Below are 12922 nucleotides of genomic sequence, written 5' to 3'. Positions count from 1 at the left end.
AAAGGTGAAGGAGTTAATTAGGTGATGGGGAGGTGACTGATGCTATGTATATACAGCACACACGACAGGGAGAAGCCAAGTGGGCTGCTAATCACACCCTCCACCCCCTGACTCTTTTGCATTCATCTCCAACTATATGCTTTTGAAGTCAGGGCTGTCAGGAGCTCTGTGACATGCACTCACTTTTATTAGATTTCACTGAGAAAGTAGGCTTTGTTTATTATGGTTGATTTTGAATACACCTCAAAACACTAAATTACATTTAGGTGACATTCAAAGAATCTCACTTTATGTTGCATGAAGCTACAGGCTTTATGGTAAATTAATGTACAATATGTCTTATACAGTAATGAAGAAAGTTGAATTGTGCATGTTAATGTGAGCACAAGAGCGAGAGATATAAAATAAGAAATATATGTACAACTACAGATGACTATTCAGTGAGCTTAATCAGCAATTGTTCACACAAGGTTATGTGTCTGTAATGAGATTTGAGCATTGTTTTTTTTCCCTAAATTTAATAGGAAGACACTTTAACATGGATTAATTCATCTGGGCCCATTGCTGAACTTTTTTTTTTAAATAAATCAAAATACTTAGATCAAAAAATTATTGCTTAATATTGTTTTTTTTGACAGCTGCAATGACCAAACTGATTTGATTTTAAACTCAAATTTAAAATATACTATTGTGTATTGTAAGCTCCCATAAGTGTTGTTTGCTTCTGTTTATTCATTTTCCCTCTGTCTACCTTTTCCTCCCTATTCCTCTTCTTTCCCCTCTGTAGTGATAAACATTTGTCGGCTCTGATATTCAGTGTATTGTGACAAATATGAGTCAAACCCTCATTGTCTGAAAATATGAACAGTTCCATCTGTAATATCCACTGGTTCTTTACAGAAATAAGTTAATTGATCACAGGCTGTGGTCCAAATCAAAATCAGCAAGCAATTAGGATCAAACTTCAAAAACACTGATGAATTAATAAAGAAGCATTAATGAATATTTAATAACAAAAATACAGGCCTGTCATGGTTTGTGTTGTGGAGAGATGGATGTACAGAAAGATGAATTAAACTCAGAAAGAGGTAATAATTTCCTTATTATATTCTTCTGTAATATCTGGCTTCGTAACATAGTGAAAATTAAAAATTGGACAGTTAGATGCCCTTTTGACAGCATGCTCATCTTTTACAAACATCTTTTAAACATTGCAGCACATTCATTAAATATTGATGAAACACTTAAAACACTGTGTGAATAAGCAGTTACTTCTTAGTGAGCTAATTGCGCATTTATTTGTATTTAACAATTTGTACATCATTAATACAGAGACAATTTTTGAGTTTTGCAATATACCTTGTTGAATAAATATCCATCTATCATCTACCACTTATCCTGGTATGTCAAGGGTCACGGGGGGCTGGACCCAATCCCAACTGACACTGGGAGAGAGGTGGGGTACACCCTGGGCTGACACATGGAGGCAGATATAAACACTCACATAAACACCTATGGGCAATTTAGACTCACCACTTAACCTAACCTCAACCAACATCTCTGTGGACTGAGGGAGGAAACTGGAGTACCTGGAGAAAACCCACAAAGACCAAGGGTCGAATGGGATTTGAACCCAAAACCTTGCTGTTAAGTGACAGTTCTAACCACTGTTCCACCCTTTCCTTGTTGATTAAATATGCTTTCTCTATGTAACAATTTACACTTGTGCCTATGTGGATACCAGAAATGAAATGTACAGAAATCCATTGGAAAATGCAATTATAATGAGATGTTAGCACATTTTTAACCTGTAAATGTAGCTCAGTTTTTGCCATCAGTTTCACCAAAATTCAGAATCCTAACTGCATGGTATCGTTATTTTCTGTTGTCGGGCTGGAGTAAATTGCGGAAATAAAATTGACCTTCCATTTAGTGTTGGCTTGTGCTTGCTGAGTCCCTGGTGAAACCGAAGCGTATTTTGAACATGTTATATAGAGGTACAAGACCTTGTTGTCTCCCAAAGCCCTTTCACTGTCTGTCGAGCTCCCCTGCCACCTCTCGTTCTCAGACAGTCCTCAGATGAAGTTCAGCAGGAAATACACCAAAACCACATTACAAGTAGGCTGATGGCAGCTCACTGCAGTACCAGTGTTGCTGGAAGAAATACATTTAACCAAGCAACAATTTAATATAATAATTGCTCGCTCTTTTACTTAGACAACAATAAGCCAAGGAGAAAAATCATACATAAGGCTGATATTGCAACACAGGCAAAATGAATAATACACTCCATTTTTTCACTTTCCCTTCCTAGCCCCTCCACCACCTCATTCACATTAAATTCACAAATGCTTTTTGAGTTCCTTATTTTTATCATTCATTTCAAAGCTGAGGCTTATTTAAATATTGCTCTTTTTTCTTCTTGTCTCTGCTTTGGTAGATGAGGGGATTCTTTACTTAGTTCCATTAACTTTGTATCGTTGCTCAATCTTTGGTACCCTGCACATCAGTGCTGTGGCTTGGCTGTCTTTTAGCAGTTCTGCTTCAGTGCTCTTGGATAGAACATGACAGTTACATTAATGTCTCCATGTAAATTGCTGTCTACATGTAGGAAACAAGCAAATGAAAAAAAGGAAAATGCAGAACATTCAGTGTCCCTGACAGAAGGAATTACAACAACATTCATTGTGTGGAGCCGCAAATGGTCAGGTCTATTATAGTGTACAGTAATTTCACTGAGAATACAACCAGGAAGATGGACAGCAAAAAAAGGCAATAACAGAAAACACTCAGATGGTGCTTTTTAAACAAGCGGGAGAAAATATTAAGGGACAATAGAGGTCAAGGCTTCTGCAATATCAGTTTTTCTGGTAAAGTAATCTCTAAATTGTAGGACATGACATTAACGATCCCCTCTGGATTTTCTTACCACTAGTTGCATTGTAGAGCTGTGTTCTGATGAACAGGTCATCAAATTTTTTGCATATCTTATACCGGCATACACGTAATGAGTACAGAAATGGTTTACCAGCTGTTTTTCCTGACTGGACTCATCTATATTTGTCCATAACATCTCTTTACCAATCAGAAACTAATGTCTGTGAAATGAAAATTTCATTGTCAAACTAAACATAACTTGATGGTTTGAGTCAAAGGTTAGTGATAAAAATGGTCATGGCTCTGTTGATGCTCGTCTGGGTTCAGCTTGTGCTCCTGACATCATTGTCTGCTGAGGTGCACTAAGTGGAAGTGGAGTAAACCCAGATGTTCTGCATTGGTTAGTGTGGAGTTTGCTGGATGACTTCATTCTGTGCTGCTGCTAAGGACAGCAGAAGGAAAAGGGAAGGAGAGCACTGAATGGAAAAATAATAAAAGATAATATGAAAACATTTTGAATATAATGACAAAACTGAAGTCTAAGGGTTCCATACTTTGCTTAAAAGGGGGGGGGGGTCATCTCCATGACTAGATTCCACTAGTGGTAGGGGCAGGAAATATACATTTCTTTCCTGCAAGTTTTGGTTACACCAAAAATTCACAGTTCAGCTTTACAGCAGTAAAGTTCTTACAAGAGAAGTATAGTGATGGTTCGGCAGTGCTGTCATAGCAGTAGAGTGGAGAGGATTTGGTACCCATTACTCATACCACATCAGATGTTTATGTTTTAATATAAATTTCCTATTTAAGAGGAGCACAGAATAAATTATCCATGTCTATGCAATATCTTACACATGTTGTGTGTTGTGCTCTGAGGACATTGCTTATGCTTACCAACACCAACTAAGTCAAAATTACTGACACACATAAAAGAGCCATTATAGAAAAAGCAATCACTGCATTTGGTTCACTTACACTGCAGCATCGTAAAATAAATTAAGCACATCGGGCTGATAGTTGAAGGTCTGCCACCAGCTGTATGAATGCAGAATAATGTAGGTCTATCCAGCTGTCACTATTTTCATCTTTGGAAAACAATAAACCACAGTAAACTGGCGGGGAAAAGTTTCTGAAAATACCTGCAAAGATATGTGTAAAATTATTCTTCATTTTAAAATCTTAAACACTGAGTCGAACTGGGGCGAGCTGGTCGTGTATTCCATAGACTTAAAGTACATACACAAGTATCACTGATTTTTACACATTAAGTGTTGGCTGTAACTTACTGTTATGTGAAGAATTTTCTACAGTGAAGCTTCTTGTACACACTAAACTATACAGGCCTGTGATCTACAAGATGTAGCCTAGACAAAGTAAAACAACAGAGAGTGTGTGTGATCTTTGTGAAGTGAGATAGGCATTCTACACTTCTAAGTACATCTAACACAAAAGTTATGCGGTCAAGATGACCACATCATGTCCTGAGGGCATGTCTAAAGATGAGTGTGCCGGCCTCGTCTCTGTTGCACTGGCAAATTTTCAGGCGTCTCTGACTTCACAGCAAGCCACACAGTAAGGCCAGGGTACATACGAGTCACTCTCACTCTCTTCTCTCTTCAGAAAAGAAAGAGTGCTGTCTTTGATACTGTTCTACATCTAAGGAGCCACCATTGTGAATTTCAGTTGTTTACATTGTAAGTACTACCTGAGTAGTTCATTATTTTGGGGGAAATAAAATTCACGAATGGAGAATTTTGCAAAAAGTTATGATTTATGAAGCAAATACACAGTATATTGTAGGCAACTGTATTAGTTCCTGGCTGTGAAGTTTCAGATATTAAAATAACTAATCTTCTTTGCTCAAAAGTGTAAAGGTTTCAAATGAAAAATTTTCAGTACGGTGAAGATGACAAGAATAAGAGAGATTTCTATTATCATACAATTGCTACTGCTTTCCTAAAGGGACCCCAACAATATTCCTTTTACGCTGTGCTATCCATCATGATAATGAATGGTAGTAACTTATCCTTGGACATAAATCTGGCAAGGCCCAACAGCACTGTGACACAGCATTTAATTACAACGCATGTCTAATTGAAAGACCCCTGGAAAATAGTGGGATGTCTCTCTGGCTGTAGCAGGGTTAAAAATCTTAATTAATTATGAGGCACCTCCCTCCCTCTTTATTCTGAGTCACTGGCATCCCTGCCTCAGTGAGCTGATGACATTTTCAGCCTCCCTTTCATCCTTCAGAGAAATGAATGGCGTGGCAAGAGCGTTATCAAATGAGCTGTAGAGCCAACCAGTGAATATGTCATTGAGTGTGACTGCTCCCTGAGTGAATTGTGATTTATCTGTATGACTCCCTCGTCATGTTAACTGACTTGCTACCCGGCTCCCCTCAACCCCACTGTGTATTTGACAGGCTCAGTAGATCATTTGGGGGGGGGGGACCTCTAGGGTCTAGGTGAGGTGCTGGCTAATGTAGTCAGGGTCCTTCTTTGAATAACAGTATGTCTGTGTTTGACCCCAGATATCTCCCACTCACAGAGCTGTTTTCATTCGTTTTTACAGATTGCTAATCAATAGTAGGCACTCCCACATATGTCATTATACTGTTTCTGAGTGAGTTAGAGAAATGCTTCAGAACAGTACAACATGTTGGTGTGGTAAGTCATGATAGATTGCGGTAAATTAAGTTATCTCTTGACTTGGAACCAGTAATTTTTGAACTTTTAAAATTGTTACATTCTGATTTTTTTTTTTTTTTTTTTCTGTGAAAGATTTGTTTCATCAGCAGAACTATTATACAACAAACATTCAAACAAACTCTTAAATGATCCCACGAGAGCACAAAAGCAGAAACAGCCATTAAAATATGACAGAACCTTTAAAATTTTTAGGAAAACGAAATGGGAGGTTGCCACCTGGCTACATAAAAGACTAGCACAGCCACCCCCCGAAGTGGCGGCAAGCAGCAAGGATCACTATCTATCACTGGCATACCAGTTTTAAAAAGCAACTGCTGGGAAATAGTATCATAGCATAACACAGCCACAGGGTGCGTGTATTAGAAATGGCAAATACCAATTTACAATCCAATTTACAATCCATTTATAATAATAGATAAATTGCAAATATTTTAAAATCACATCCCTGTTTGTTTTGTTCTTTAATTGTGATTTTTAATTCCCTTATGGTCTTATAAATAAATAATTTTAACAAATGTCGTGTTAATATCCATCACTCCATGAATAGTCTTCACTGATTACTTAATTAACCCTCAGAGTTGCTGGTAGATTATGAAAACGGATGGTAGAGCTCTACTTCTGACATTATCTTTTGTCAAAAATCTGATTTTTAAAGCTCACTAAAACTTTGGAAAAATTTACATCACGGACAGCTTGGAGTTGTTGACAAGGCACGTCCAGATCGTCTTGTACAAAAAAGATGCACTTTAAAGTTGTTTATGTTTGTCTGCATAAGTAATGTATTCATCAGTTTTCCAAAATGTTCCCAGTGCCTGTTTGACAGAGACAGCACTTACATGTATATGAAGCAAAGAGTTGTGGCTTGTGGGGTAACATAGGGACAAGTGAAGGGACCATGGAAAAGTGTCTTAACTTAAAAAAAAAAAAAAAAAATTAAAAAAAAAAAAAAAGTGATGCAGCTTCCTAAATAATCCTTTTACCAACTCCATACACTTGTGCCACCCACAGTCACACCCATGCGGTGCCCCACCTGAGCTTGATTAGTGAATTCCTCAAACTGAAGTACTGTGTTGAAAGGCTGCCAGCAGACACTCAGTACCAAATCAAAAGCTTCACTGTAGAATCAAAAGAGTTCAGTCTTTCTCTGCATAAACATGAGAGAAATAGAGGTGGTGGGCTGTGCTGAAGGTGAGCCAGTTCTGACATCCCCAGGTGGTTCCTGCACACTGAATGTGTTGTCATATATCCCTCCTGTCTTGAACTCTCTTGCTGTCAAATTCGAATGTCATTTTGAGCAAACTAAAATTCCCGTTACTGTACATATTTTATCCCTAATCTAAATAGGACATATTGTTGTAATATTATTTGCATAAAACTTCAGCTTGGACTTTACTGTGTTAAATCCACATATTTTTTTTCTTTACAGACTGACTTGCTTTGCAGAATATTTTTTTGAGCAGACAGAAAATTTCTTTTTCCAGTATGGCAGGGTGTTAAGAAAGAGACTTGGTGTGAACATGAAATGTCATTAGGAGCATCAGAATTTTACTAATGATTAATCACAAATTATACATTCACTTGGAGTGTCTCTAAAAATGCTTTAAAAGATTATATAATCATCTAAACAGAGAAGTACAAATATTAGCCTAGTTAGAAAGTTTGAAGATAATAGAAAAAGAATCCTGTTTCTTTAATAGTAAAATAAAGTACTTTCTGTATCTTGTATCTCCACTGTTCACAGTGCACTTTTAGAAAGAGTTAGAATTCAGTGTTTGCTGTTATACAGTGACCTCCTTGATGGTCATTGTATTAACTTTATCTGATTTTTCTTTATTAGTTTAAACAAAAAACATATTCTACACACACAGAACATGTGCAATCCAAATTATAATTAACATTGTCGATATTGGGAGACAATGTCCTCTTCACTGCGTTATCGTTATCTATTAGTGGCAAAATGTCTTTGTGTTTCTCTACTCTAGTGCGCCTTCTGTGAACCTGTAAACCTTTCAAACCTTGTGTTGGATGAAAGGGAACGATAACTAATGTGCAATGCAGCATGGGACTCAAACATCTCATTAGAATAATGGCCATTAAGAGAACGTTGTCCCTGTATTGCTTTTCACAGTACTTTACAGACTTCTGTATTAGCTCCAGCTATGTCGCCAGTGAATGTCATGCAAAGAGACAGGTCATTTACATTTTTGATAAAATGATCCTGCATTTTTTATTTGTCTTTGAAATTAAAGACTTCTTTAATCACTATGGATGGAAGGGGACTTAGCCGACGTACTCATGTGTTTCTGATTGCATTAGACCTGATGTGGCGTGGCATGATGGATACTTAATAGTTGTGCTGTCCCTCTGTATCATGTCAGGAGTCTGACACACACAGATGCTCTGGAACTCTCCAGCCCATACAGAATTGCTTTAATTATTAGGCCTATCATCTTGGCTTTGAGACGAGGGGAGGGATGCGCAGAGCAGAGGAGAGGAGAGGGAGAGAGAGTAGAAGTATAGATGAACAAAACGAGGCCATACTAGACCAGTCAACGGTTGTTGTCAAAGATGCTAAATGAGTTTATCAGATATTTGTGCATGGTGATGTGGTATCAAACTGACATGCCATATCCAGTTTGTCTGCAGTACCCTCTTCTCCACAGGCCTCGTAGTGGGGGCCTAATTGCTGAGTATATCTACAGAGGCCGCGAAGAGCCCACGGCAGCCCTGTAGTGCCCCAGGCAGTGTGCTGATCAGACCTCTCCCTCTGCTGTGCTAAACTGTCATCTTCTACAGCTATGTGTTTTTATATTGCAGCATAAAACTGATTTTACTTGATTAAAAAGATCAAATGTTGGTCATGTCAATATGAGTAACTCAAAAGAAGCACCACAATTGCGTCACCAGTATGATAGACACATTCATTCAGTACACAGGCACTGGCAAGCCTATTCTTGATAATCCAGAGCTATAATGAAGGAACATAAAACAGCCATACAAATTTTCCTAGAATACTTTTTTATGGAAATAAAGAGGACAGATGAGAGCAGAGGCCAGAGAGTGATTATGTGAGAGAGAACAGCCACTCTTATGTTGGCACCTCCAGCATGCGGGCCATCTGCATAGAGGGCCTGGAAATGAGGATGACAATGCTAATCACTGCCATGGAGGCCTGACTGGTGTGGATGAATGGCCATCCCAGGCTCTAAACACACTGAGTAGCGCTCATCACACAATGTTTTTGTCTGGGCATGCCAGGTCCACAAGCCTCCACCAGCCCCGCCCTTTTCCTGTACACACTCCATCACTCAGTGGCAACATGTGTATGGCTTCCTGTCAATTCAGGAAGTCTTGGTTCATGTCCCAGCCACATTAATGGACTAGGCAGAGGATACTTAGTAATTTCCTATTTCCCTATTGAAGCAATTGTTGTTGGCTATTCTCATTCATCACTGCCCCCCCCCAAAAATTAGATCATTATCTGTTTCTTGTTTCTGTATTGGTTGTTTCTTTCTCATATTCAAACCTTCATCCTAGAGATGTAGCACTTGGATCGTTTAAGGTGTTTTCTTTTGGTCAGTCACTTAGAAACTGTAAGCTCTTTGAGTTGTTATGAATGTATATTTTGTAATGGAGTTTTGCCATTTGTTACAACTGGGGGCTGTGATATATTGTAGCCTAAGGTTAGATCAGATAATCAAATCAAGGGAAATTGTCTAGAGAATATGGTCAGTCTAATGACATGCATTTTCATGACTGATCAATCAAAAGGCTAAATCTAATAAATATAGCTTTCAGTTAGAAAAAAAGTCTGTTAAATTCCTTTGTTTGTGGAAAATGAAAGGAATAAATCGGGAATACCACATTTAAATGAGCAGATTAATGACTGCACAAAAAGGGTTCAGTTAAAGAAGACAGGCCCATAGTCTTAACTTTTTATCCTGATGGTTTCCAGCTGTATTATGGTACATTGTCATATTCTAGTGGCATTGCTTTTGTGGGTGTCCCCATAAATAAATGTGAAGAGGACCAGCTGCCTGGCAGTGGGTTCTTTTTGCTCCCGAGATGTTGATAGCCAGTAAACATTTGGGTTGTTGTTGTTGTTGCTGCACTGGAAGGTCTATTTCAGGTAACCTCAGAGACTGTTAGCATGCATAAAACAAAATTAAGTGCAGTTAATTGACATGAAATTTCCAGTAATTCTCATCTTTGAGACATTTAGAATTCAAATGATCGTGCTTGGATTTAAAACAGCTGTAAGATGTAATTCCTGCAACACCAAAAAAAGTTACCCATTTAGATTATTTTTAACTGCTATCACTCTGTTTTTGCAAACATGGACTTGTAGTGTTAATATTATCTGGATAAATAGTGATTAGTTGATGGAGAGTGGAATGTAAGCTTCAACATTTATCTCATAAAGGCAGGATGATAACAGAAAAGGCTGCACTCTGAAGCTGCATGCAAAGACAAAAACCAAGAGGTAATTAAGCCATTAAATTCAGGGCCATGTCTTTATCAGAATAAAAACTTGGTCTCTCCTTACAAGACCTGATTTGACTGTCACTCTTGAGAAAGCGATATGCTGACTGCAGTAGAAATTTGTATATACAGATGAAGATCAATCTCAGTGAGTGACTCTATCACCACCATCGGGTTAACATATTCATTTGTAAATATTCCACCACAATGGGAAATTGGTTACCAAATGTTATGAGCCCATTCATGCTACATCTTTTTTCCACTTTGAACGCACCATGAACTTCCTTTACTATTGTTTTCACGACGTTTCTTTTTACATTTTTAAACCTTCTACTCTCTCAAAATTGCAAAAACATCACTACCATTGCTCTTTGTCCCGTCCAGTACCTTCGTATTACACAGAGTAAGGAATAATACCCACTGCCCTTTTGAATCTTGCTTGAATATTTATACCACACATGTATAAAATATTAAAGTAGTGTAATGTTTACAAGAAGTTTTCATAAATTATAGTATAGTTTAAATACACCGCACCATTGAAGTAATGACCAAAACTTTCTAAAAGTTTATCGACATCTCCTTTTGACCTGGCGACCTTTTTTTAGAGTAAGGAGACAGAGTTTTACTTTATGTCTATGCTGGAGTGGGTATGCGCTCCTGCAGTTCAGCTTTCATGCGGGGCCAGTCGGAAAGCACTTCATTCTAATGTGCCGTGGCTTTTCAAAATCCAATCCCAAGTAAGAAATAAAAGCCCAGACAACTGCATTACTGTCCAACCTGTCAGCTTTGTTAAATACAAGCTCCGTCCTGCCTGCCAGAGCCTTAAAAGCTGAGCTGGCAGAGCGCAGGACTGGAAGTGACAAAAGCAGATAGCTGCAGCTGCAAATTTAGGAAAGGAGAATGGACACTTAAATGCATTTTTATACGTTTACAAGAAGTTCATTCTGTTCTCTATGAATCAATAATAAGCAGCATACTGGGAGACCTAAGATACAATTATCAGCTCTGAAGTACCTCCCTTGTCACTACAATGAAAGTTAAAGTCAACACGCTGTCAGGTGCGATGGCATTCATGTGTCCCCTTAGCTCCAGTAAGTGTGTCTCATGGGGCAGAACAAACCGAAGTAGCCTGGAAATGACACATTTCCTATTGCAAAATCATACACCTCATCTTGGAGAATGTGGAAAAGTGCCTATACCAATGTCATGACTGTGTTGTAAAAAATATCAGCAATGGCGTAAAGCTAAAGAAATGACAACATACTGACTAATAATATAATAGGTTGAACATTGTCACTCATTTTAGTAGCCTGCATTTCTAATTGCAGTGAAGGTTTCGCCGTCATTACGCTGACATTTAATTAGATCATACAAATTGGAGCACTGAGTAGGTTGTGCCATTGGTATTTCCCTCTATCACACTAATAATTTATTACCATCCACAAGCATTATTTTTACAAAGGGTATAGTCACTCTTAAGTACGTGCAGCTGTTTCTCTGATTAACTCTCAGCAGATTGTAGTTCCACGCTTCAGTTGGAAGACTCAAGTCCCTCAGCATTGCGTTTGGATATTGAGATGTTTCTTGCAATTATGAAAATCTCATTGCTCAAATAAAGCATCCATAAATCCAATCACAGTCGGTTGTTTTGCACTACATCAATGTACTGAGACATTTTTTCTTATTCAATGAGTTGTTTGATCGAAAAAAGAATGGTCAGGAATAATATCTTAGCAGAGACATACACAAGGGATGAAGGAGACTGCACATCTGAGCCACACTGGGATGCATAAATAAATGAGTAAATTGGCTCCGACTGTATAATTGGGATACAATGATATTCCCTTACCCAACCAATTCTCTGCAGAATTCACAGAATCCATACTCATGGATTAAATTGCCACACCAAATAAATATGCCAATTTAAACAGAAGAAATATGACAAAAAATCTATAAGCAAGTGCTTATCATAAAATCAGTCAGATTTTGAAATCTACAACTGTTACATCAGCTTGAGAAACCTGACACAGGCTGACAGTTTCAACAGGCTAATGCTCACAGACACAAAACACTGAATACAAATAAAAACTATTGGCTAGCTTGTATGTTTATTTGAATTTTATTTTAATCCCTCATGCAAACAAATTAGAGCCTGACCAGGAAGGTCAACAGTGTGAGTTGCTGGTACAACAACAAGGTTAAGGCAGATGGACCACTGAAACTCAGCTGATGCTGGCATTTTAACAGTGATGTGTGAAAACTTGGACCACTGTGGTGAGTTAGTGTTTGCCCTGTGTCACTCATGCTCCTTGTAATGTTTTTTAAAATGTTTTTTTGTAGGTTTCTTACTTTCTTTTTAAGGAAAATTAGATCATATTTAAATAGTGCATCATTTGGCATGGAAGGGGGGATGCTGTTAAATGCAGCATGGTTTTTCATGGCATACTACGTAGTCAATATATTTTTTAGTTCTTACAAATACATACAATATTTTTAGTTAAAATTTAATTTGTGGTGGTTTAAAAATGTCTGTGCCTATAACACAAAAGGGGAAAAATACAATTATACAATTTTTGTAAAGAACACATTTACAGTCGGTTTAAAATTTGTTTTTTGTGAAAGAAGTGGGTCAACAATTCATATATTGTTACTGTCCCTTTTTTTTTTTATGATCATACATTTAAATTGCTTCATGTGAATTGATTCCAGTGCAGCAGCAGCACAGAAAGCATGAGCGGAATGGTCCAGCTACAATATGCTTGAAAGATGAAGAACTCACCCCTTTCCAGCCATTTACTGCAAACCTTTTTCTACAAAGTGCTCCAAACGGAGCCATTACACGATTGAGGTGA

This window comes from Mastacembelus armatus, chromosome 3 (assembly GCF_900324485.2).
Source record: "Mastacembelus armatus chromosome 3, fMasArm1.2, whole genome shotgun sequence".
In the NCBI taxonomy this organism is placed as follows: domain Eukaryota; kingdom Metazoa; phylum Chordata; class Actinopteri; order Synbranchiformes; family Mastacembelidae; genus Mastacembelus; species Mastacembelus armatus.
This window is presented reverse-complemented; position numbering follows the sequence as displayed.